The following is a 25,196-nucleotide window of genomic DNA, read 5'->3' as shown; positions in this document are numbered from 1 at the left end:
TTGTTTGAAGCCTAATTAATTGATTATTGAACTACTAGAATTATCAGTAAAACGGTAGTTATTAGAGGTAAGTATTCTGATAATTATCGCTCAGCAGACTGTATAAATGTTTGTTTTCTTGTTTTGGTCTAATTAGTAGATTTGAGTATCATTAACTTCGAATGTAGATAGAAAAGCAATTTTGGTGTTAAATAACAAATTTACATTGTCAATTCAGCGTCGGATTAGTCCCTGAATACTTTCCATTGTTTGTTTCTATTTACCATTTACTAACTAAGAAAGCCCAGTTCCTGGTTTAACCGTAAAAGAAGTGAAAATTTGTCAATAACGACGAAAAGAACTGAATAATTTTTCTTTACGTTAAAACGGCCAAGAAAGCCGAGAATAATTTATGCCATCCGGCTAAATGGAGCCTTTTTTCTGAAGGACAAAATTTTAATGAGATATATTTTGTTTCTCGTAAACGGCTAATCTGGAAAAATAATTCGCCCGGATCCTGGCAAGCGCCCCAGTTTGTGTTCTCTTAATTTCCTAAACTAATAAATCATCCCCTTCTCTAGGGAGGGAGAAAAGGGGCAGAGTCTTAATTTTGCCGTATTTCTCTAGTCCCCTGTGTCTATGCGCCTTTTTTCTGTCAATCAACATTTAGAGAGGTTCAGAGAGGATTTTAAGAAGTTTTCTCCTTCAGTTTGGTCTAATTGTAAGTCGGTTAGATTTGGATTTTAATGTTTCACTTGGGGAACATTTGCGTGAATAGTGGGTAGTTTGCAAATGGTCCAGAAAAAGCAGCAAAAAAAAAACTTTTCAAAAATTGGAAAAATTACATTTTTTGTCTTTTTTCTAATGACTGTTTAACGAAATTGATAGTTCAAATAAAAAAGTTGCACCCTATCAAAAATCCAAAAAATGATAGTTTTGGTAAAAAGTGTATTTTTAGCAAATTTTTATTTTGCTCTATAATGGTTCCAATGCACAGCAAAGGGTATAATTACACCAAAGGACCTTAAATTAGGTGAAATAACCACTTTGCACCTTTCAAAAATTGGAAAAAATGCCATTTTTTGTCAAAATTGTTATTATTTTATTTAGCTCCAGGACACAGTAAAGGGCATATATGCCAAAAGTAGGTTGTGACAATTTAATCTGCAAAATACGAGTACATATCTGGTAAATCATTCTCAGATTATCGCATAAAAGTTCGAAAAAATACTTGTAATTTGATTTATTGTTATTAAACAATGTTGCTTTTCTTCAGATATTAGAAATTGCACATTTTTAAAGCAAAATAATTGAAAAATGGTCTTTCTAACAGTCCCTGTTCTTGGAATATTGCAATTTGAAAACTATCTTAAACAGATAATCTTTCTTTTTTGTTTCTATCAATTTACATACAGGATGAGTCAGGGTTAAATTCTCATACCTGAATTCTACATGCCAAAAAAATATTTTCTCCTAATTTTTGCAAAAAATAACTCATTTTAAGAATTTACTACTTGAAATTTGATTTAAATCACTAAAAAAATTCCTTCTCAACTATTTTATTATTATCAAAGCTATTTTCTTATTTTGTCCTCCTTTGAATAACTTACATAATTTTGATATACAGTTTTGATAGTAAAAAATTACTGAAAGGTTGTAATACAAAAAAACATTAAATCTGGCCTGAATTGTGGCTTATGACTGTTACGCTTGCTAGTTTCTTGTCTTGTTGTTACTCAAGATTTAGATTTGTTTGTATGGAAAGAAACACGTTAATAACAGCATTGTAAGCATGACTGTCCTCATTGTTAATATTTTGTTCCAACAAAATCTTCAATCTTCCTGATTCACCTTGCATTTGATTGTTGTGTAATTGTTAACCTTTGTGCAAAGGAAATTAATGTAACTTAAACAGTTCAAACGCACTGAAACATAACTTTACCTACACAAAATTAATAACCAGAAAATGATTTAATTGCTTTTACAAAGGCCATGAAACGACCTCGACAGGCACACCTCAAGATTGAACTTTGGGATGTTTGTAATAAGGCAAAGAATGTCCTCGTTTCAAAAGGCACTTACAAGTTTCAGCTTCTATTGTTGGCCTAAGACGATAATCCGTGATGTGAAAGAGTAACATGCATAGCAAACAAAGCACCACATACACACAATAAACAATGCCAGGAATGTGACCGTTTTGCGAAACACTTCTTAGAGATTGTCGCACGTTTACGTTACATACATAACGGTAGTACCGCCTCGGCCGAAAAAATCTCAAATACTTTTTAAGCGCAAGTTCATAACGCTGCCGGTACGATCCCTCGGCCTTCGCACTTGGTACTGCCTGATGTGATGTGATGATGGTGGTACTGTAGGTTGAGAACCCTGTTGCCAACACTCGGAGTACAGTACAGGCGGTACCGGTTTCACGACGTTATCGTAAAACGTTCTTGTTGCTTTGCATAGTTGCCATTATCGATCTAGCTAGGAGTTGTCTTTGATGTAAAGATATTTTTAAGAAGATCAAATTTTTCCAAGTACATTACAAGTTACATAAAGCAAACAAAACACTCTATAGCATTACATTAATTTTGTTTACGACTTATTACATTTAAAACCTATTTAGACCAAGTCTAGGAAGTAAAAGGCTAATTAGAGTTTGCAAAGCAAACTTTGAAAAGAAACCAGAACGTGGGTTGGCTTTGTTTCAAACCCACAATACTCCATTGTTAGTTGCACTTTAATCACCTTGGGCCTTAAAAACTAATTCAAAAATGGTATCTACCAGCTAAATGTAGCACAAATCGGGCAACGGCTGTTAAAAGTCTTTAATAGTTGATTAAACGAAAGTGGAATTACGTGAGAACAGTTATGTACCAATTGACATTCAGCCTATAAGGAAATTGTAGAAGTTAACATGTAGGTTACACAGTAAATCAATTTTGGAAAAATGATGGTTAAATCACACCTAACTGTACTAGGTTAAGTGTTAAGTAATGTAGAACAGTTAGTTCCGTTCTTTTTTTGGTGAAATTGCTCATTACAGTTATACACGGTACTACCAAGTTGATTAGTCAGAACCAGTACATCCTGTACGACAACCGTTTTACAATTCGGTTAAATCAAAAACTCTCAATTTTGTTAAACTTTTCTTTTCAAGATCAACGAGTCTCGCCCTGATTGGTTCAATACCACACCATTCCACACTAAATAATGCTTTTTCGAGGCAATTGTGTAATATATTGCCACTATACGCGGTTAAGTGAGATTAATTAGACAACAATGATATTTTATTTGACCCTTAGTTATGGTCGTATTTCGGCTAATTACGATAAATGCGTAGATATTAATTATTAATGCAGCTGGTTTTAAATGTACTACTAAATTGCACCAGTCCCAATAATAATAATAATAATAATAACAAATTAGTTTTCACCGATCGATGATATGTAATTTACAAACGAGAGATTTTTAAGAATTAAATTATTCTGGATTTTGTGTGTCAACCACAAATTAGATATTGAATGTAATTTGATTTGTAATTAATGTATAGTTTTATAATAATAAATTTGTAGGATTTAATCAGGTAAAAATGTATGGACTTTTGTTGTATTTTCGGTTTTAACGTGAACTATTTTTGAGATATTTACAACTTTTCTACTTAGTTGGTGCACTTTTTCAAATTCAGTAGAGTTTATTTAAACAGTGTAGGATGCAAATTCCAGTGAAATTTCCTTTAAAATGAGGTGCAAGTCAATATTTTGACAGAAAATTCAAAATGGCGGCCTGGAATCGTCAAAAAATACAACTTTTTTATTTGTCAAGTTACAGTTGACTCGGTGTCATTTTATGTTAAAATTTCCCGGAAAAGACGCTGGTGCAGTCGGTTTTTTGATATCTCAAAAACTAACAGAGTTAGACCTGAGATTTAACATTTCAACCATTTCTTTGCCATGAACTCGGCCGGAATAAGAGATACATGAAATCTGACTAAAAAGTATTTACAATATAATATGTGATTTTATGGTGAAAGAACTTTATCATGTGGGGATATTTTTAGAAAGCTTGAAATCTGCTCTATCTTTTGTTTTCTGTGACATTTTGACGTAGCTTGTCAAGTAAGGGAGTAATTAAGGGTCAAAGCAACGTGTGTCAAAAAATATGCAATTTTTACAAAAAGTGCAATTTTGGCAAATTTTTTTTTTTTTTGCTCCAGGAGGGTTCCAATGCACAGCTTAAATTAGGTCAAAGAAGTACAAAAAAAGCATTTTAAATTTTTTCATTTTTCAAAAAAATTGAAGGAATGTCGAGCTGATAAAATTCACTAATACACTAAACAAATTTAGCAGTTTACCTGCTGAAATTAACTATTTTAATAATGAAATTTGACAGTTAAAATGATGAAATCGACTGGTCTACAAATTAAATTTTAAACTTTAAATAAATGATTTCATATTTTCTTCAACACTAGCACTAATTATAAAAAAAAAATTAATTGTTAAGATGGATAAACAATCAGTGAAAGACAAAAGATTTCTAGAGCTAAGCATCGGATAATTAAAGACGGGAATCCGCTTGTCATTAATCATGGAAAAATCTGTTTCCTTCCCCTTCTAAATTGTCCAATAAGAAGGAGAGACGAAGACCGCAAAACGAGTTCCCCTAATAGTATAAACCAGACTGGTTCTGAACTATTATCTCCGTGGGGTAATAAAACAGCAGCAGCGCCTGCCATAAGGAGCCGCAGTAATTAATTTTCATTTTCGAGTCGGTGTTTCGACCGAAAAAAATGACCCAAAACAGGATAATCAATTACATATCTGGAAGATGGCGTCGTTAGACGATCCGTTTTTGTTTGGGGGTCCGCTTTTTTCACCCCCAAGCACCGGGATGGGGCGACGCTATAAATTTGTCCTTTTAAAAGATTAGAGGCAGGGGGACGCGGTGATTTTCTTTCGGAGCCTCTTTTGCAGACTTTATTTTTATTTGGAAGGGACAAAGTGGTCCGGAAACTTTACAAAGTTGCCTTAATTGCGCGACGGTAGGTGACAAAGTTAAATGATGCAGTATGCGAGTTTAAAATGAAATGCAAAAACTCATTTTGTTAAAAATGTACTTTGTGGTTTTTAAAAACATTTTTGTGTAAAATATTGATTGAAATGGAACTGATACATGATAAGAAGGCCATTACAAATCTTTGCTCTAAGTAGCACGAAGGTTTTCTTCTTTAAACTTGTAGTTTATTAAAACTGTGCTTCTGCACCTTTGATCACACAAATTATATCAATAAGGACGAATTTACGTTAAATGAATGGTTAGTGGTGAAAAACAAAACTGAAACTGAAACTACAAGTGAAGAAGTCGAAAATGTCAATTCACACAGTCAAATAGCGGCTATAAAGCTTGATAGTCAACGAACAAAATCTTTATTCTAGAATAATTAATAAAGAACAACTAGATTAAAAAAAAGAAGAATAATTAAAATGCAAGACGAAGAGAAAGAAGTATTTCAGCAGATTAAAGGAAGAGTAGGAGTTTAACCCAAAAAAAATTCTTAGTACTTTAACATTGTACAGGTTGTTAGTCAGGGAGGTACATTACAATCACACTGTACATAAACATTTTTTAACTTTGATACGAAACAAGTCTTTTACCAAAAAAGGCCAGCTCTAGCAATTTTAATTTTAAGAAGACAAATTCCTACTTGAACAAAATGGCGTGTCAGAACAAGTAGTGCGAAGGGTGTAGTAGAAGAACAAACGAAACAAATGACGCTCGATTTACTTAAACAAACTGGCACTTCTTCCACCATTTTGACTGCATGCACGTACATGATCATGCCAGTCTCCAGCTCGATGAAAAATAGAGGAGCTCGTTTCTCGGTAAATTTAAATTTCCGCCTGTTTCTCCAACGGCGGAATAATTTATGATTCGGTTATCATTCTCAGTGATAGAGTAATTGACCCTGTTGTTCTTCCAGAATGGGCTGATAAATGTAACGAAGGGCTTTGCTGTTTCTAGGCAAACGTATAATTTACCAGTGACTTCAGTGGTGCAAAAATTGGAATTTTCAGCTTCAATATCGGTAATATTCGCGATATTATAGGGGCTGGAAGCCTCTAAAGCGCCATTTACTTGGTAAAGATAAAGCCTAATGTGCCACCGTTATTTGAAAATTCCTTCGTAGATTTGTGAAAATCGACATCTATAAAATATAATTTACGGTTTTGCAGGAATTGTACGACGATTAATCAAACCATCCCATCCTTAATTACATCATTATTTACCCTTAGAGTAGGGTAAAAGAATAATGGCGATATTTTCTAAAAATCAATCACAAAAATGTTTCTTTTAATTTCCGGGTTCGATCCAAAAAGCAAAACAACAATCTCTTAAAGTTCCGCCATTAATCAAAATGTCGAAAAATATTATTTCAGCCCATAACCTAGACTCGGAGTTGGTGGTAATTTTTTAGGGCACCAGCCCTGAATGATATCGTTATCTGTAATTTATTTCTTTTTTATTTATCAAATATTATCTTTTTGGGGGAGAAAAAGCTAGTTTTGGAGATAGACTCGAAAAGTTAAAGTTTTACCATAATAATTGAATGTCAAAGTAGAGATACTCAATAAACGAGAAATAATTACTGATTTAATTGATTGTAATTTGGTGCATATTAATTATTAATGGGTTTTAAATAGAAATGGATGTATTTGAAATTGTTACTGAATGATTCAACCAAATAGATGCATTTGTTATAACAATTAAAACTAGATAATACTTTTAAAGTTGCTTTTCTTTATTTACTACATTAAGCTATTTATTGGATTTTTTAATTGATTTGTTCTTAATGTCTAAGTATACAAAGTGTTCCTAACTAATAATGTACTGACGAAAAATTTGTTTTTGGTATACAGGGTGAGTCAGGATTATACGGCCAAACTTATATAGATTTTTTTCATTTCATTTGTTGAATTGGTCTTTATGACTAATTTTAAAATCTGAAGTAATATACAGGTTTGAATTAAGAAAGTTGTTTTATTTGTGGCTGACCCTGTATATTTACAAACATTGCTTCACCCTCATGTCATGCGCTGTTGCGTAGTTTTCGAGATATTTGCAATATTCCAGACATTTTAGACATGCAAGTCAAATCATTTTTGTTTAGACAAAAACAAAAATCCAGCTTGATTATAGAAATATATCTTGGACTGCATTGTTCTGGTAATTGAACTTTAGTCCCTTATCTGAAAACTGGGGGGGAAAAAGAATGGATGTCAAATACGCCGAGATGGAGAATAACAAAGACAAGTGGGATGAAAAGGAACATTTATGCCAAAACTGATTTCCTGAATTAAGTAATAAATAAGGCGGTAAAGAGGGCTGAAAATTAGATCAGAAAGTATTAGAACTGTGTAGAGTTCAGGCTGCATCAATATACGTATTCTTGGGGACAATTTCAATTGTGCAAACTAGTTTGCAAGTTACCTGAATGTAATCTAGACGAAATATGTTAAAGCTCTACTAATTAAACTTTAGTGAATCACGACAGGCTCCTATTCAATTCTCGAGGTTGTTGCATGTTTAGCAGGCAATCTCTATAAAGCATCGCGTGCCTTAATTAAGTCAGCTCAACGATTCTTATGCTAACTATAGTAGGCTTACTAAGCCTTTTTTAATTACAGGTGTAAACCAAATCAATAATGAAAAACTCTTGCTTTTAAGTATGGAAAATAATGAACACTTAGAGGAGAATTAACAAGAAGCAATCGCTCGGGAAAATTTAATCATTTAGATGAAAACCCATTAACTTTGAGTCTGATCGGTTTTGCTGTCGAACGCTTCCTAAACACCGTACGATCCTAATAATGTCGTTTAATTTTCGTTGTTGGACTATTAAATTTTCTACAGGAAAGTCCAGAAAAACGGGCCACAACAAAAAGAACGTGCAGCACAACAAGAAAATACTGGGAAACCTCCAAGTAAATAATGACCTTCGCCCGACGGCAGAGAAGTTGGAAAAACGTATCTATTTCAGTTGATGTTTCCGTAATAAAAGTTTTTTTTATTAAAAAATGTTTTTCTTACTGAAACTGTCTTTTTGCTGTTGTTTGCTAACGTTTCGTCAGACAATAAAAATTTAAATATTTCAATCAGGAGACCGAAGTGAAAACTAACTTATTGTTAGTTAAGAATACGCTTTACAGCTTCATAGATTCATGTTTGACAGTTTTGACACGTTTAAATAGCCTAGCTAATGTCAAAACTGTCAAAATTACCTTTATAAAGGTGTAAAATGCATTTCTTGGTTTTATATAATTTTCAAAGAGGATTTAATTACAAGTTGCACTTTATAGTTCAATGGATTTATAGTTGACAGTTGTGACAGTGATTTAGAATCAAAAACACCTTTGAAATTGACAGTCAAACGTCAAAACTGTCAAACTGAGTTTGATGAAGGAATAAAATTAACGTTTTCTCTGTTTGTTGTTGAAAAAGTGTTAAATCAAGAATGTTTGTTTTGACCGTTTGACAGCTGTTTCGAGTTGAAATCACGCTCTAAATAGCCTAACGTCAAAATTGTCATAATGGAAGTATAAAATGCAGTTTTCGTGTTTACGTACATTTTAAAAGGGATTTTACAGATTTAATACACCGTAGTCTCAAATTAATTTTGTAAAAGATTACTTATAACAGTAATGCGAAGGTTTGTCACGTGATTATACAGATCAAACTACAAGTTAAAGTTTAAAACTACAAGTTTCTAAGATATGGAGTCAATTATTAGAAAATTTAACTACTGACTACAAGTTTGTTTGTCCTCCAGATGTTCACGAAATTGTTGAGAAAATGGCGTCTGGAGGACACCTACAGTGTTATTTCTGCTGGCATTAAACAACCGTTGTACCGTTGGTCCTAATACTAATTAAGAAGTAAAATCAAGAAATTTTTTTAGGTTACATTGCCATTTTGACCGTCTTTCCAATGTTGCAAAATTGACTATTTTTCTTATTTATATTTATTAATTTGCCAAATTGACCCTTTTTCAAGCTTAATCTAATTAAGAAACGTAAGGAGGAGGGCGTTATGAATCCCAACTGACTTTTCCGCACCAATTATATGGAAAAATCGAATAAAACAGAAAGAGTAATCCTTCAATATTATTATAGGATGTCTTTAAAATTTCCACAGTTGACTGGAATCTAAATAATAGACATTGAAACGTCCCGAACCGACTCCCGTATTATGACGAAATTCAATAGAAAATTTGCATTTGTTTGGAAGGGATCACCGATGTGAGCGTGGCAAATTTCGTATAGAAATTTAACCGCTCGGCTTTCTCTCCGAAAATATAATACATCCCAAAGTACCATATTGTTATGAAAATTGCTTTTCCCGAAGCCGCGCACATTCTCAAGTTTACTGTCCTTAATTCGGTTTACCATAAATGTGGTGGATTGATCACGCCACTTTGTAAGTGAAATGCACGTTAAAATAGTTGGAAACTTTTTTACATAACTTTCGTTTTAAAACCTACCAAAGTTGCGCACAAACTTTCAAAAAGCTTTTACGTGGGCAAACGCCTTTCAGGCTTTCACTCTATATTTCAAGCTTCGAATTATTTCCCTAGCAAAACGCTCGATTTGAGCTGTATAAAAACACATAGAGAAACACAAAAAGGCATTATGTCGGTGTGTTTGGCAGGGATATAATAAATACCGCAATTTATTTGGATTCGGGTCTTAGAAAACGTTATAGCACCGATGATATATCTTTTCTAATAAAAAATTGTATGCGGTTAGAAAGGCGGTCGAGAGGCTCTTTTTTCGGGATTGCAGTTGACGTTGATATGTTTAGAATTGAATTATGGTTTGTAGCGTTTAAGGCAAATCTCAAATATTAAAACCATTTAATAAAAGTAGAAAGATATATCTTACTTTCTGTTACACAGTTACTTGCTGTTAATCTATAGTATATTATTCAATGAGTATGTATAATGATAGATATTATTCACAAAGATGGCAATCATCAAGTAATAGAGTTGAAAAGGCAAATCAACGTTGCCAAAGCCAAACCTCTGGATTCAGTTTCTTTGGCAACGTCGAATGCGGTTCGTGGTTGGGACCACTTTGACGAACTGAACTAGTTATGACGTTAAGTGACAAGTTTATAGTCACATGACAGCTGTCAATACTCGGTAAACAGTGTCGTGTCTCTTTGAAGAATTATGCCACAAATTGTTGTTCGTTACTCTGCGGAGTTAAATTTGGCAGTTGTGACGTTAAATAACAGTTTAAGACGTTAAGTTTGACAATTTTGACATTTCACAGAGTGACACTTATTAGTACTTATTAGTATTTAAAATTGGACATTTGTGAGGCTACGTGACACTTTAATATGTTTCTTATGTCAGTCAAATGTCTGAGGCAAGTTGTATTTATAGCTTCAGAGAGTTAAATTTAACACTTGTGACAGTATTTATACTAACCTAAGCAAAGTACTAACCTTAATATCAACAAAACATTTATATTACATGGTTACGTCACTCCATTTTACTTTGATTTTTCCTATACCTACATCGGTGGTGTCCGCGGGTGGACTAAACATGTGAATAATTACTCATTTCGCACAAAACTAGTAAATAATAAGCATTTTAATTAAAGTGTCGTAGAAAAAACTGGTTAAATGAGTAATAATTCCGCAAAACAATAAACAGACATAATATTTCCTAAAAAATTAACAAAAAGATGGACAGAATCATTAAACTAAATTAAAATAATTCATTTCAACTTCGTTCTGAAACTTTCTTATTTCAACGTATTTTAACATCCTTTTTCCAAACATTTTTTGCCACACAAATTTTCATTAGAATCTTAATGAGTTTCTAAGAGACACGGTGTCACGCAAAACCATTAATTTCTAAAGAATAAATTACAAACTAAACTCGGCAATAAAACCTCGTTAATTTATTATTCTTCATTTGTCTTGTACTAACGGTAGTAATGCGAATCGTCCATTCAAACCAAATCCATTTTCCTCATTGCTATACCGCCACAGAGAACCACATTAGCATATAAATTAGTTTCTAGAGACCTCTTTTGGATATATGCAAGTTCAAAGAGTTCTCGATGCTTTCTATAATGAATAATTCGGTTTGCCTCTTACTGACCAGATAAAGAGACCGGTCCTACCTTTCTAGAGGTTTGTAATTAATTTAGAAAGATAGTTTTCAGTTTAGGTACGTCCTGGATGCAAACTTAAAACGTAACACAAAAGGGTTTTGTTTATTAAGACAAAGTTTCCAAGCTGCTTTTACTTTGTACGGTTTTCTTGTTGCGGTAATACGAAACAAAGTATATCCCGAGTTTAATGAACATTTAAACCTCATCCTTTCTACTAGAAACTTTTTGCAAAACACCCTTTGGATTATAAAACTACAAGTTATACTAAGTCCACCTGTGCAGCATTTGTAGATAAGTAGAGATTCTTGACCATCAAACTAGGAACGGTGCTGTGCTTTACACAAATCACATGATTAAAAATAATTTTTCACCAATGTCACTCTTAGGGCAAAAGGACTTATTGAATTTTCACGACCTGTCAAAGTTAAACCTGAAAGAATGAATAATAGCCATACAACGCAGGAATTGCAAGAGGGAGTTTCGAACACGAAATGGAGGGGTTGAAAAGGAAACGAATTCATCATTCGCCTTTTGATTGAAAAACCTAAAAACAATCCATCTCAACCTCTTTTAAACAATATAATTTTTTTTTGCGGTACCAAAGTAATTTGGCACAGCTTGAAACTCTCAGAATTTATAATCAACACAATGTTTGCCAAGCACTCTTTCTTGTTAACTCAATTGCGAAACTCCCTAAAAGATTAAGACTTTCCTTCGTTCAGGAATTAAATTTTTAGGATATTGTCTGGTGAATACCGCCAAAGTTGCGGCAACTTTAAAGTGAGTTTATACAATTTTTTTTTGTTCATTTTGATTTAGCGGTCTTTAGTACAAGAGACAGGTAAATCATTTACAGCAGTTGAAAAGTTCAGTCATTAAGTAGTTGTTTTTTAGCAAGATTTATTATAACTTGGACGGTTAAATCCACCAACAGTCTAGAACGCGGTATATTCATGGTTTTGGTACATTTTTACACATTTACTTGAAAGGCAAATTGTAATCTTGTTTTTACTTCGTTCGAAAATATCGAGAAATGCGGAACAAACGCGGTATTGTGAAGAGCACTTTAGAAAATTACATTCATATATAGAAATCTGGAAGAAAGACATTCTGAAGAGTGATTTGAAAATGGAATATGTCTCAGTCACAAAATATCAGGTAAAATAAGAAAAAAATTAGGGAGTATTTAAAAAGTAGGTAGCTTTTTGGAATAATATACACTGTGTATTACGAAAACTAGCTACAGAACATTTTCTGCTCATTTTTACGTTTCCTGCGTGTCATATAAGTTCTGAAACACTCTGTATACATAAACTCGAATCGAATTCCTTTCATTCTTTCCGACACTGCTGTGAAATTGCATTTTCACAACTCCTGGAAAAGCCTGGTAAAAACCAGCCATTTTTCTTATTCAGAAAGGAAGTCACCTCCCTTTTGTTTGTGTGTTACTCTCCATCTTAGCGTATTCTTTTCAGTTCTCCAAAGATAACGGAACAATTTCCAACACAATAGTCGGTTAAGCACTCATTTAAAAAAGTTTCCCAGTGAAAATTTATAATAGACCAGTATTTCAAAGTGTTGGGGAGAAGAGTTGGGCAAAAGAGCTGTTTTACTAGACAAATTTTTGGTACGAAAATGTCAATTTACGCTAATGTCATTTCATCACACCTAAATAATACCTAATTTCATATTTCTGAAGCTTGGAAATAATTACATCCACTTTACTCAATTTCAAGTTAAATATCCATCAAAGTATATCAAAGACAAAGACAAAGAACTGAAATTGAAAAAATGCCAATTTTTTGTCAAGATTTTCAATATTTTTTTTTTTGCTCCAAAGGGATTCCAATTCACACATATTTATACCAAAAAACGTTACCCACTTTTTAAAAATGCGAATAATTACATTTTTGGTCAAAAGTGCAATTTTGTCAAATTTTTATTTTGACCCAGAAGGATTCCAATGCACAGGCTTTTCAAACATTAGAAAAATAGTATTTTTTGTGAACCGAATTTTGTGAAAATACAACTTCTGTTATTTTAATAAATTCTGTAAAAACAACATCTTAAATAAGTGGAAATCTAATACAAAGTTTTCATAAAAAAACAAAAAAGTGATGATAATCAAAAATTGAAAACTAAATATTTGGATATTTATTAGGTTGAAAATGGCTTGAAATTAATTAGTATTTTAGAGGGATTTACAATTTAAAACTCGACTTGATTGCCAACGAAAATGAGCCATATTTACTTTAATATCGGTTTATTTGAAACCATACTGTACTACAATATTTTCGAATGAAAAAGTAATACTTTCTGAAAAAAAAAACTGAAAATTTTTTATTTTCAAATAGTCAACAAACCTAACATATCCACGTAACATGCGATTGTTATAATTTGTGTGAGTATGACACGCACTTTCTTTAGTAACATTTTAATAAAACTTAGTAATGTTATCGAGGCGCAATAAATTACAGCTTAACATAAATTTGTTTTTTGATAATCGTAAATTAAGTTTTAAGTATGTTTGTGTGGAAAATGGGCACCGAAACGACCGCATGCAACTTTGCGCAAATTTATGTCGTCAAGTTTCCAACTAAAAGGCGTGTCCTCGCGAAACTTATTTTATAAGTAAAATCTAACTGAGAATGTAAAGCTGACAGTTATTTAGGCCCAACTAAATCCTTCCACTACCTTTCTTTAAATTGCCGCCTTCGGCAAATAGACGCGACCGTATCCTTTTAACCTGAATCCGCTTGTTTCGTCAAATAGTCCTTGAAACGAAACTCCAAGGAGGGGAAATAATTCTGTTGGCAATTCCAGACACCTGGATCATAAAAAGTAGGTCGGAAAGACGGTTTTACTGACTTCTGCATTCTTTTATCGATTTATTATTCAACCAGCCCCATTGAGACGGTATTTTGTATTCTAAATTACAATTAGTTTATCTCGTTTTGAGAGTTTTATTGCATTATTCATAATCTTATGAGCCAATTCAAAAGAATTTCCCCCCGATTCAATTTTTCAATAGGAAATCAAAGCGATTCTCAAGTCCGCAAACAAAACCTGTTCAATTTCTGAAAGACCAATTTCATTCATGAAATTAAATTGAGCGAAAATTTAATTTCATCCTCGGTGCCAAAATGACGATCTAAATATAGCCTATTCAATTAAGAAACAGCCCAGGCAAATTCATTTTCCAGAATATTTTTTTGTTTGATTCAAATAACCGTTTTTTTTAATAAAGCTTTTAGCAAGTTTTTATTTTTAGTCTCCAAGAAACAATATAAGGAACCGATTCAAAAAAATAAAAAAATATGAAGAAAATGTAACGGGTGTCTAATTTCTGTTGCTAACCTAATTAATCCAGCTTACTTGTATCTTATTAATATTTATTTTAACTTTAGGCTTCCTAAAAAAGTTTTCTGTAAAGTTCAGAAAAATGGTAAGCGTGGCAACAACGTTTTTCTTATGCTAGATATTGAGAGGGAGTTTTATAAGAACAATGTTGCCAAAGGCTTTTAGAAACATTTTGAAAATTCAGTTTTACTGAAAAGTTACCAAAAATTAGCAGAAGTCGTAGTTGCCAGAGGTTTTTAGAATTATTTTGGAAATATTAGAATCTTTTAAATTATACTGAAAACTCACCAAAAATCCCTAAAGGCCTCTATGAACTCTCTAGGATTTTCTATAGTTGCTAAAGGCTTTTGGAAACATTTTGAAAATGCCAAAAACCTATAAGTTTTACTGAAAAGTTACCAAAAATTACCAGAAGTTTTTACGAATTAATTAAAAATTCTCTATAGTTACTAGAGGTCTTTAAAATTATTTTGGAAATGTCAGAATCTTTTAAATTATACTGAAAACCAATCAAAAATCCCTAAAGATCTCTACGAACTTTCTAGGATTTTCTATACTTACCAAATGCTTTTAGAAACAATTTTGAAATGCCGAAAACCTCTAAGTTTTACTGAAAAGTTAGCAAAAATTGCTAGGAATTTTTTATAGTTCCCAAAACCTGGCGGAAACATCCACAGAACTCAAAGTTTTCTAAAATTGCCTGAAACCTCTACAAACCTTCTAAGAATTTTCTGAAATTGTTAAGGACTTTTAGAATCAATTTCGAACTGCCAGAGATCCCTAAATACAATTTAAAAACCACCAAAATGACCAGAAAAGTTTTAGCCCTACTACAAAGCTCCCAAAATTTGATGGAAACCTCCACAGACCTTTAAAAAGTTATTTAAAATTGCCAGAGACATCTAGAAACCTTCAAAGAATTTTTAAAAGTTACCAAACTCGTCTACAACCATTTTGGAAATGCCAAAGATCTCTAAATACTACCTAAACCGCTAAAAGATCGACAGAGACATCTACAAACCTTCTGAGGTTGCCAAAGGCCTCTAGAATCATTTTGAGACCTCTAAATATTACTAAAATTAGGAAAAAAACTTTGAATGGAAAAATTCGCTTACTAACTAACTAAAAAATGTATTTTTAAGGATTTTAATATACAAAAATTGTAGTCCGAAAAAATATTCTGCTGTTTATCATTTTTGACTGGTTTAGTCCCAAAAAATTCCTTTTAGAAGTCTCGCGGGATCCAAACGTTAGTCTCAACATCGGTAACTCCAATTCGGAATGTTATTCGAATCGAGTTTGCTCAAGTTTCAGCGTAAATTAAGGGATATTCCTGCTCAATTATTTAAAATTGGAAGACGGCAACTCTCTCCAAGAAGCGTCCAACTTTTAAAATAAATCCATCCTTTAGGGAATCGTATTAAAAGTTTCGATTTTCATTCAATTCTTTACGACATCATCGCTACGGTTTGGTGACGTTTTTTAATTTTTTTTTGTATTTTTTAATAAGTTTCTTTCGTTAATTTCAACCTGCACAGTCCTATCTCGAAGCACTTTGGTATTGAGTGTTTTTATTTCCCTCCAGACTTTTGTGTCCTTTTTCAACTCGCGAAGCAACTTTCGTGTCTCATTTATTTTTGTCCAGACGTTCCTATAGTGAAACTTTCTCGGATGACTTTTACGTGGAAAGTTTTCTTCAGGAAACTCCTTATTGAAAAGAAAAATAATATACTTTAATTATAAAGTTGAGCCCTGGAAGCAGCGCTTCGAGAATCACATTCAGCTCTAGAAAATAAATTTGTTTTATAAAATACGCTTTGGTAGTTTCATGTTAAACAGGTTCATTACCATGTAATACTGATTCGAAACTAAATTTGTAGCTACTAAAGCATTACAATGCAATTTACTATTGACTTGTTTGCTCGCTTTATCGAGCCCGTTGTCTATATAAAGGGCGATTAATTCCCTATTAAACGGAAGTGCGTGCCTGATCGATTGATTTCAAATTTCAATGTTGTCAGAATATTACTTTTTGTTTTATCACCTAATTAGATTTATACAGGAAATTAATTAACACTAAACCCTCTCCAGTTATTATTGTTATTCCACTGCGGAGTAAACTCAAACAATAATTATCTCCTCACTTAAAGTGATGTTCCAAATTTCTGCCTCACTGTAGTGGGTTATATTGTGACCCCCTTTATAGGGTTGGAGAAAATGCGGGATCTGGGACATAACTCGCAAACTAACTAGCGGAAATTCTCTTCAGTTTTCGAATAGTTTGTAATGCCAGTAAACAAATTGGAGATCGTTGAATTGTTTGCTCGCTAATGTGTAGATCCTGTTTCGAAACTTTGACAACTTCGGCACATTTTTAGTTCCAAGTTTCCGGCCGGACAGGTTTTAATTCCGACACTTTTCCAACAGAACTAACTTTCGACTTCCAAATTATTAAATAATGCAAATGAAAGACTTGTTTGCCTGCATAACAAATTCCTGGCACTATGCCAAAGCTAGAAAAGTTTCAAATATTTGTTTTGATTCCGGACAAAAATTAAATTGAAACTTTTCGAACGGCTGCAAAAAAAACATATTTTTTGATGCGCTCTTCAAAGTGCTTGAGGGCATGATCAATGAAAAACTGCTGAATAATTTATGAGTTTGTTTGCATACCAAAATGCAACCGGTCGTAATTTTAGGTTAGTTTTATGAGTAATCCTGATTGAAGTGTGTATTAAACCCGTTCGTTTCGTATGGACATTTTAATGGTAGAGTTCAGGAAAGTTTATCCGTCCGTTATCCGTTATATCTGATGAGGGAGCGCAAAGTTAAATAACTCTCAATTAGGATTTTCCAGGTACAAACTTTGCAATATTTTTAACTTTTTTAGTTAAACTCATACTACTAATAGAGAAAACTCAGTTGAAAGTTTTTAGAAAACGATCCAATGTTTGTTTTTCTTACAATAAGTTCTTTAATTTCTAAAAGTAATCAAAGCAAACTAACATCATATTATCATTTTTTAATTTTCAAAAATTTTGAAAGGATGGTGGGATATTAGGGGTCTTTTTTAACTGTTTTTTATAATCCAATATCTCGGTAACACTAGCTAGAGAACCAGTTTTAGCTTATTTTGGAAAATTTTCAAGCTGCTTTTAATGGCAAATTAGTAAAATTGATAGAAGATCAAATAAAGGAACTACAACCCTTCAAAAATTAAAAAAAAGCAATTTTAACAATTTTTCAGTTTACTCCAGAAGGGTTCCAACACAGCAAAGAGCGTATTAATATCAAAGGACCTGAAATTAGGTGAAAATAGCACTTTAACCTTTTCAAAAATTTAAAAAATATAATTTTTTTAAAATTGACGGTTTTTTATATTGCCCGATTATGGTTCCAAACACGACATATAACATAACACAACATACCGTAACACAAAATAACATAACCTTTAAAAAATTGGAAATTATTTTTGTCAAAAGTGAAATTTTGGCAAATTTTTATATTGCCTCGTAATGGTTCCAATGCGTAGCAAAAAATTTCGAAAATTGGAAAAAAGTCATTTTTTGTAAACATTTTCAATTTTTTTTTTGGCTTCAAAAGGGTTTCATTGCATATCAAAGGTCATAATTATACCTAAAAGATCTCAAATTAGGTGAAATAAACATTTTAAACTTTTCAAAATTTGAAAAATTTACATTTTTTGTCAAAATTTTATTTTATTTTTCAAAAAGTTCCAATGCACATCAAAAACCATATTTATACCAAAGAACCTTAATACTCCATTCGTTTATATAAGGCGATCTAACTTAACTTATTTTACAGATATAGAGTGTCAAAAATATAAAAAAAAAGGTTTAAAGTGCTTAATTTATGGTCATCTGGTATAAATATGCCCTTTGCTGTGCACTGGAAACCTTTTGAAGCAAAACAATTGAAAATTTTGTTTTTGTCATCATCTGACAGTTCGTCACGTGATCATTCTGATGCAAATGACATTAACGGCACGTGATGTCCTGTGACTCAATTAAGTCATGTTGAGATGTTATTTTTAAGGCGCTCTTTGCAAAAGTATATTTGTTTTTAAAATTGCAAGACTGTACTATAACAAAGCAAAATGTCACTTTTGACACTTTGTTTTTGTAGGAACATTTTTAAGTATACAATTTTGGATTGTTTTCAATAGTTATTGTTAGTTTTTCGGGAATTACACGCTAATTATGCTGATTTAACTACTGATTAGTTCGGCACGTTTGTAATTGACTATTTGGGTAATGTAAAGAGGATTAGCTCCATATAAATTGCTTTGAGAGGTGAAGTTAATTAGTAGTTTTGAGATATACGTACTTTGAGCGTATTCATAATTTTCGTAATTCCCAAAGAAAATCATGATGAATAACGTTAAGTAACATGACTTTCTGGTCCTAATAGTCCAAAAATTGTATTTAAAACACTGGAATTGTTTATGTCCTGTCAAATACGTCAATAGTTGTAAAATCAATGAACTGACACTACACGGTATTGGATTAACTTTCTTTTCACTAGAAATAGAAGCTAAAATTTGTGAAATTAACTTCAACAGCAGCAAAAATAAAAATCAATTTTCACTTACAAATAAATTAGTTTCAAGGATTTTGAACTAAAAAATTTAGTGGAGAAAAATATGTTACTTTTTTCTTTGAATTACTTGTTTCAAACTTTTTTCAGCTGTTTTTTTTTATGGAACGTCAGTTATCAGTCAGAAATAATGAAACAAATGACATAAAACCAATCCACTCACATGACATTTAACAATTCACGAATCCGTATGATAAATTACAAACGCACCGAACCAATTAGTCAAAACCAGAATATTGCCTTGTGGCTTACGAACAATTGTGTATCATACACCGGAAAATTACGGTCAAAGGAAAACAATTTAATGAGTTTTCAATCTGATTGTTAGTTAAATAAAAAAATACCGGTTGGCAGTTAAGTTTTGAAAAACTGACTATACTAATCAAACAACTAATCGACTTACGTGACGATAATTTCGTAAACCTGTCGCGTAAAATTAGCAAAAGCACCGGTTCGGTCTGGCCCATATAAAATGGTCCGAAACTGTCAAAACAAGTTTACCAACTTTCGCACGTAGTTTTCGTAAACTGGCCGAACTGACTGGACGTGCACAAAATCGCCCAAAGCGAGTCGGAAGTTCGAGGGTAACTGCTGACTACGTAGGGACCTCTCAATCCGAAACTCCCGTATAATGTTCGGGAGTTGGAAGTTGCTGTACCGCGACGGTGCGAAAGAGCCAGGCTCTGAAGTTAAGCCATAAAATTGGGACAAACACTTGTCGAATTTCATCGATGGTCAATCATTGATGGCTGTTGATCGACTCACCTAAAAATATAACTAGTTGGGGGGTGGCCTATACCCAGAAAATTTGTAAACCGTTTTATTTTAAAACTTAAGTTTACGAAATTTATTGCCCATTTTATATCTCCATTTCGCACCGAAGCAGCTAGAATAATACCATTACACCGACAACTTCATTTTTATTTTAAATCAAATTAGGTTAGTTTTTCTCCTTAAAACAACAAAACTTTAAATCATCATGAATATCGAACCGAATGCCTCGTTAAAACTTTTGCACGAACAATATCCGTGCTTTTATTTTTGGGCAAATAAAACCGTTTGGCCTTCAGCCGACACGTACAAGAACGAGACGGTTTAAAATTTTATTTTCTGTAACCGAATCCATAAAATTTTACTGCTACATAACAATACAACAACGTATACAAGTAGGTGGTATAACGTTTTTTAAATGCGGATCTCGAATTTATTCGAGCCATAAATCCGAGATATTGGTGTGTTTTACTCCAAGTGAATGCGAGGAAATAGTTTCTGTATTTGTTGTGTGGAAGCGCTTTTTCATAAAGTAAGACAGAAGTGATGTGGAAAAGGGTAAATGGAGAAAAGAGAAACAGACAGAACGTTCATTATTTTCAAAGAAGTTAAAGAAATTATTTGTTTTTTATGTTACTAGTTAAATAAATGACTTCCATTGGACATGATACAAATATTATAAATATTCACGTGTTCATTAGTATTACACACAACATCTTATTACAGTATTAAGGTTGTAGTGTTATAACATCTTAAAATTAAGTTGGTTGAGTAATTTACAACAATGTGTATTGACCCTGTATTTGTCAATATATCCAAATTGCAGCCTATTGATTCGGACTCTAATATAATATTAAATAACTTAGTTATGAAACATTTTCGCATTTATATCATATTATAGTGTGATCAAAGGAGAATTTCAAAGATTACAACTTGATATTTTAAACCACCCTGTAACTGTCAGACTAAAATCTTGTGAAAGTAGAGACTGTCAAACTTAAATATATTCTAATAAGTTGCTAGATATTTTCGCACTTACATTATACAATATTTAAGGAAGGATTGTTTCGCAATATACAAAAGAGGATTTCAAGGGCTACAAATTGACATTTTGAACCACCCTGTAACTGTCAAAAATGTTCAATTTATAGCTAGTTGACGTGAAGACTGTCAAACTTAGTAATATAATTCGCGCTGTATTTATTAAGAATTTACTACATTTATAACATACAGTGTGATTGAAAGAGGAACAAATTGCTCCAAGAGCTACAAATTGATTTTAAACCACTCTGTAACTGTCAAAATATTCGAGTTATTTGACGTGAAAATTGTCAAACTCAAACTAATTCATTCTGTATTTACTGTTAAATAGTTAGGTTAGGTTGTTTTTGGAAAAAGTTAGACTTTTCAAAAACTGGAAAAATTACAGTTTTGGTAAAAAGTACAATTTTCGTAAATTTTTATTTACTCCCATAAGTTTTTATTTAGTCCATATTTATACTAAAAAACTTTAAATTAGGTGAAATAAGCAGAAAAATCATTTTACAAATTTTAATTTGTCAAAAAAATTCAGAGCGTAAAAACCTTACCCTAACCTAAAATAACATTATATATTTTAAAACAGCATAACATAACATAACATAACCTTATAAGTAAGAAATTGCGGACCCATGCCTATATGCACTTTTTACTTATAAAAAAGAAAACGTTAATGAATATAAATATGGACACTTATTAAAAAACACCCTGTATGTGCCAGTATATACAGTGTGGACAAAAAATAATTTCAAGGGCTACAATTTGATGTTTTGGATGAAAATTCTCGAGTTATACCGGGTTAACATGCAAACCAATAATGGACATCTTTTTTCCGCCATATTACCAACCAAAACCGATTTTTTCCATTGAGCTTAACTTTCAGCTTATTGGTGGCTATCAGATAAGTGGATTTCCATCGCACAAAGTGTGAAAAAAAAACTATTTGGCCCGCAAACCGTAGATTATTTCCGTTGACTGGCCGAGATATTTATCGAAATTTCTCGGCACAACCGTGCCAGGAGCACAAATCTGGTTCCGCTTAAGGTTTATTGTGCTACTATCCCTCCCGAAAAAAAACCTCTCCATAAAATATAACATATGCGGGGCCCGATATGCTCGGTTCCGGGTTTTGATAACGCCACCAGATATGGACGAATCAATTTTATGCCGTTTTGAATTTCTGGCATCGGGGTCGCGCAATTTTCTAGCTAAATGTAGTGTTTGTTTTTGTGAATCTCTGTTGTCAAGGAAAATTTATTTCTCAATCACAATGCACAAGAGTTGCAACTCAAAAAGCAATATTCTTCGCAAGTCAAACACAAAGAAGATTTTTTGTCAAGCAAGTAGTAATCAAATTACGTTTTGTATTCCAACTTTTCTCGACAAGATATTTAATATCCAGTTGGGAAGAAGTTGCACGATAAGGCTGGAGGGTGCAATTTCATCGACGTACCTGGTCGTATTGAATGTCATCTTGAAATAGTGTTATTGAGGGCCACAAATTTTGTTGGCCCACTTTTAACCGGCAACGAACTTCGATAACTCCAAACCGATAAAAATAGCCTTTTTGCGGAAGTTGTTAACATTTAAAGTGAACTAGTTCCCCGAAGACGTAGCTGCAATTTTACGGGCCCCGTTTTGCCATTAATTCTTGCAATAATTGTTTTTGTTTCTGGCGGGTTGTTCGGTAAATCCGCATCGGATGTCTGGGATGTTTTAGAGCGAATAAGGAAATTGGGTCGTCACTGAGGAAAATTGCCTCGGTTTTCAAAGAAACTAATCTGTTTCGTAATTTCTCGGTTTTCCTACTCGATGAAACTTTTCGACTGATTATGGAACTAATTTGGTTATTGTTCTAAAACTTAGTTTAAACTATTTTTTCTACTCCTACAGGGATATTGGCTCCTTCCTTAACAGTTTAGAGAACGGATAAGTAGGCAATTGCCAACGGTTGAACGAATATAGAATCCTAGACAATCTTCAGCGTGCGTAAGGAAATAGACCAATCACAGACAATTTTCAGCGTGCGTAAAGAAATAGACCAATTACAGCTAATCTTGAACGTAAACAAAATAATTCTTCTGATTGTCATCCTCACTGACAGTTGGCATCAAAACATTGCATTTTGGCTTATGTTTTGAGGCAATGAAAAAGCCGTTCAAGTTTCAGTTAGTGTTCGATTAAAGAATAAAAACATCTACTTTATTATATAATAAAGCAAATGATACGAACTTTGAAAACAAATTTTCGTCTTCGTGCAATAGGGACATCTTTTTCACCCTTGTTGTACAATATACTATTACCTACGACCTCAGTGTAAATAGCTATTTACGTATACTTTTCCGTTACATGAACCTCTTTACGCACAGTTGTAAAAAAAACGCACAGCTGTAAAAAAAGCACACAGTTTTAAGATCGGCCACAAACTATTGCTCTGATGCTGGGAAAAATTGATTTTGTTTACATTTCTTCCTTTATCAGAGTATATTAGATGGAGATCATCGCGTAATGCATTGTTCATACAGTTTTAAGTAACTACCACTTCTTCTAGAATATTATCTGCAATAGCAAACACATCAAGTAATAATACTGAAAGTTTTCCCTTTCTTCTTAATAACTGTAATGTCACCATAAATAATTATTTTAAGAACAACACTAATAATTATTTAAGTAACATGATTTGTGAATTTTTTTTATTACGTTATTTTTTTCTTTAGTGGCATAATACCTTGATGATTAGTACAAATATGATGTCAATACGTTGAAAATATACTTTTTTAATGAAAAGTGACTCTGAATTATATGAATTGCGAAAACAGGACTTTCCATTTGGTCGTAGGTAAAGTATAGTACGTCACACGTGCTCTAAGGAATTTTACGCACTCATGGAATTACACTCTTGGTGCGTAACATTTTCCATATCGTGCGTAAAATCCTTCTTACTGCACTAGTTACGTAATATACTATTATTTAACTTTAATAAAGGAAGAAATCCAATTTTCTTAAATTACTATAGAAAATAAAACTTTCCGGTTTCGAGGTTTACCGAGTATTTATTTATCGAAAAAAAATTATAGGGAAACCAATCGTTTGTTCGATTTACCTGATTGCAAAAGACGATTCGTCGGAAAAATGTTGCTTGCTCATCTTCCAAGGGTATTTTTCACTATTTATTCCTCTGGAATAACGGTCCTGGGTTGTGTTCGGTTAATAAAAAGACAATTTTATGGCTGAGCACTCTGTCGTAAAATGATATTGGAATTAAATTTTCCTTTTTAAAATAAGTCAATTATCTTTCCACCAGGTGGATGGAAAATCACTTAATTAAGCCAGAACTGCCAAAAACTACAACATCAGTCTGTCAGTTGAAGCCTGCCGAAAAATAAGAAGAGGAAAAATTAACTGGAGGAGATCCGCAAGACTAATAGCTTTAATGAGAGAAGCCAAACGACATTTTAATACCAATTATTTTACTTTAACAAGATCGTTAAACTGGGATAAGATTTATACTTCATATTAGGCGGCGGAAACTTGAGACTTGACAAAATTAAATCCCTTCCTTTCGTTTGAAACTCTTTAATGAACCGATTAACATATTTTAGGGCTCAAATACTTTGAAGAAGAAATTGAATATTCTAATTAAATTTTGTTAAAGCTGTTTTTGAAACGTCAAAAACTGTCTGTTTTTAGAACACAAACTTCTGTGCTGGGATTAGTTTGTCATTATTGGCCAAAAAGTAGCAGCAAGCTTTTTTGACTAATCACAAATTACCCACACTACTAATTTTATGCAAATGCTGCACATGTTAACATCAAACATGAAAATATAACCGATATTTTTCTATAAAATTGTAACAGATATTCGGTATTCAGGTTATGCAGACACCGTAACTCGCAAAGGCAATAAAATTATTATACAAAGAACCAAAAGCAATTTTCCGAACTAAAATATGTCCAGTTTCTCTTCTGCGCGAATACGTATCGATTTTTTATGAATATAAGAATTCGTAAAGGTAAAACTCGTCGTCGTAATTTTTTTTTTTTTTTTGAAAAAATGATTACGAACCGAATAATAAATTGGTGGAAGGCGAGACCTGAAGCTCGGCAATATTCACATAAAATCGCCATTTTATTGTCGGCCCGAGGCCAATTCGGCATCCCTTTTCTTTTGTTTTATAGGTAAATGCTTTCACTTTTATTGTATAAAGGTTGGCACGTTCGGTTGCCTGCTTTTTACTGGCCCTTAAC

At 32.6% G+C, this 25,196-nt stretch overlaps 1 protein-coding gene across 1 annotated transcript in view; it reads right to left on the bottom strand.

The window, feature by feature from the left end:
• Positions 1-19,684, bottom strand: part of LOC145730870 (cadherin-87A-like) — a 44,286-nt gene extending 24,602 nt beyond the window's left edge. Inside the window, 1 exon segment of the mRNA XM_081982359.1 lies at positions 19,543-19,684. The gene's annotated coding sequence lies outside the window, so the exon portion shown is untranslated.
• Between the last annotated feature and the right edge of the window lie 5,512 nt (positions 19,685-25,196).

Source organism: Ips typographus, linkage group LG6 (genome assembly GCF_016097725.1).
Source record: "Ips typographus isolate SLU linkage group LG6, UJ_Ityp_2.0, whole genome shotgun sequence".
In the NCBI taxonomy this organism is placed as follows: domain Eukaryota; kingdom Metazoa; phylum Arthropoda; class Insecta; order Coleoptera; family Curculionidae; genus Ips; species Ips typographus.
Note: the sequence above shows the minus strand (reverse complement) of the source record. Positions and strands in the feature narration are given on the sequence as shown.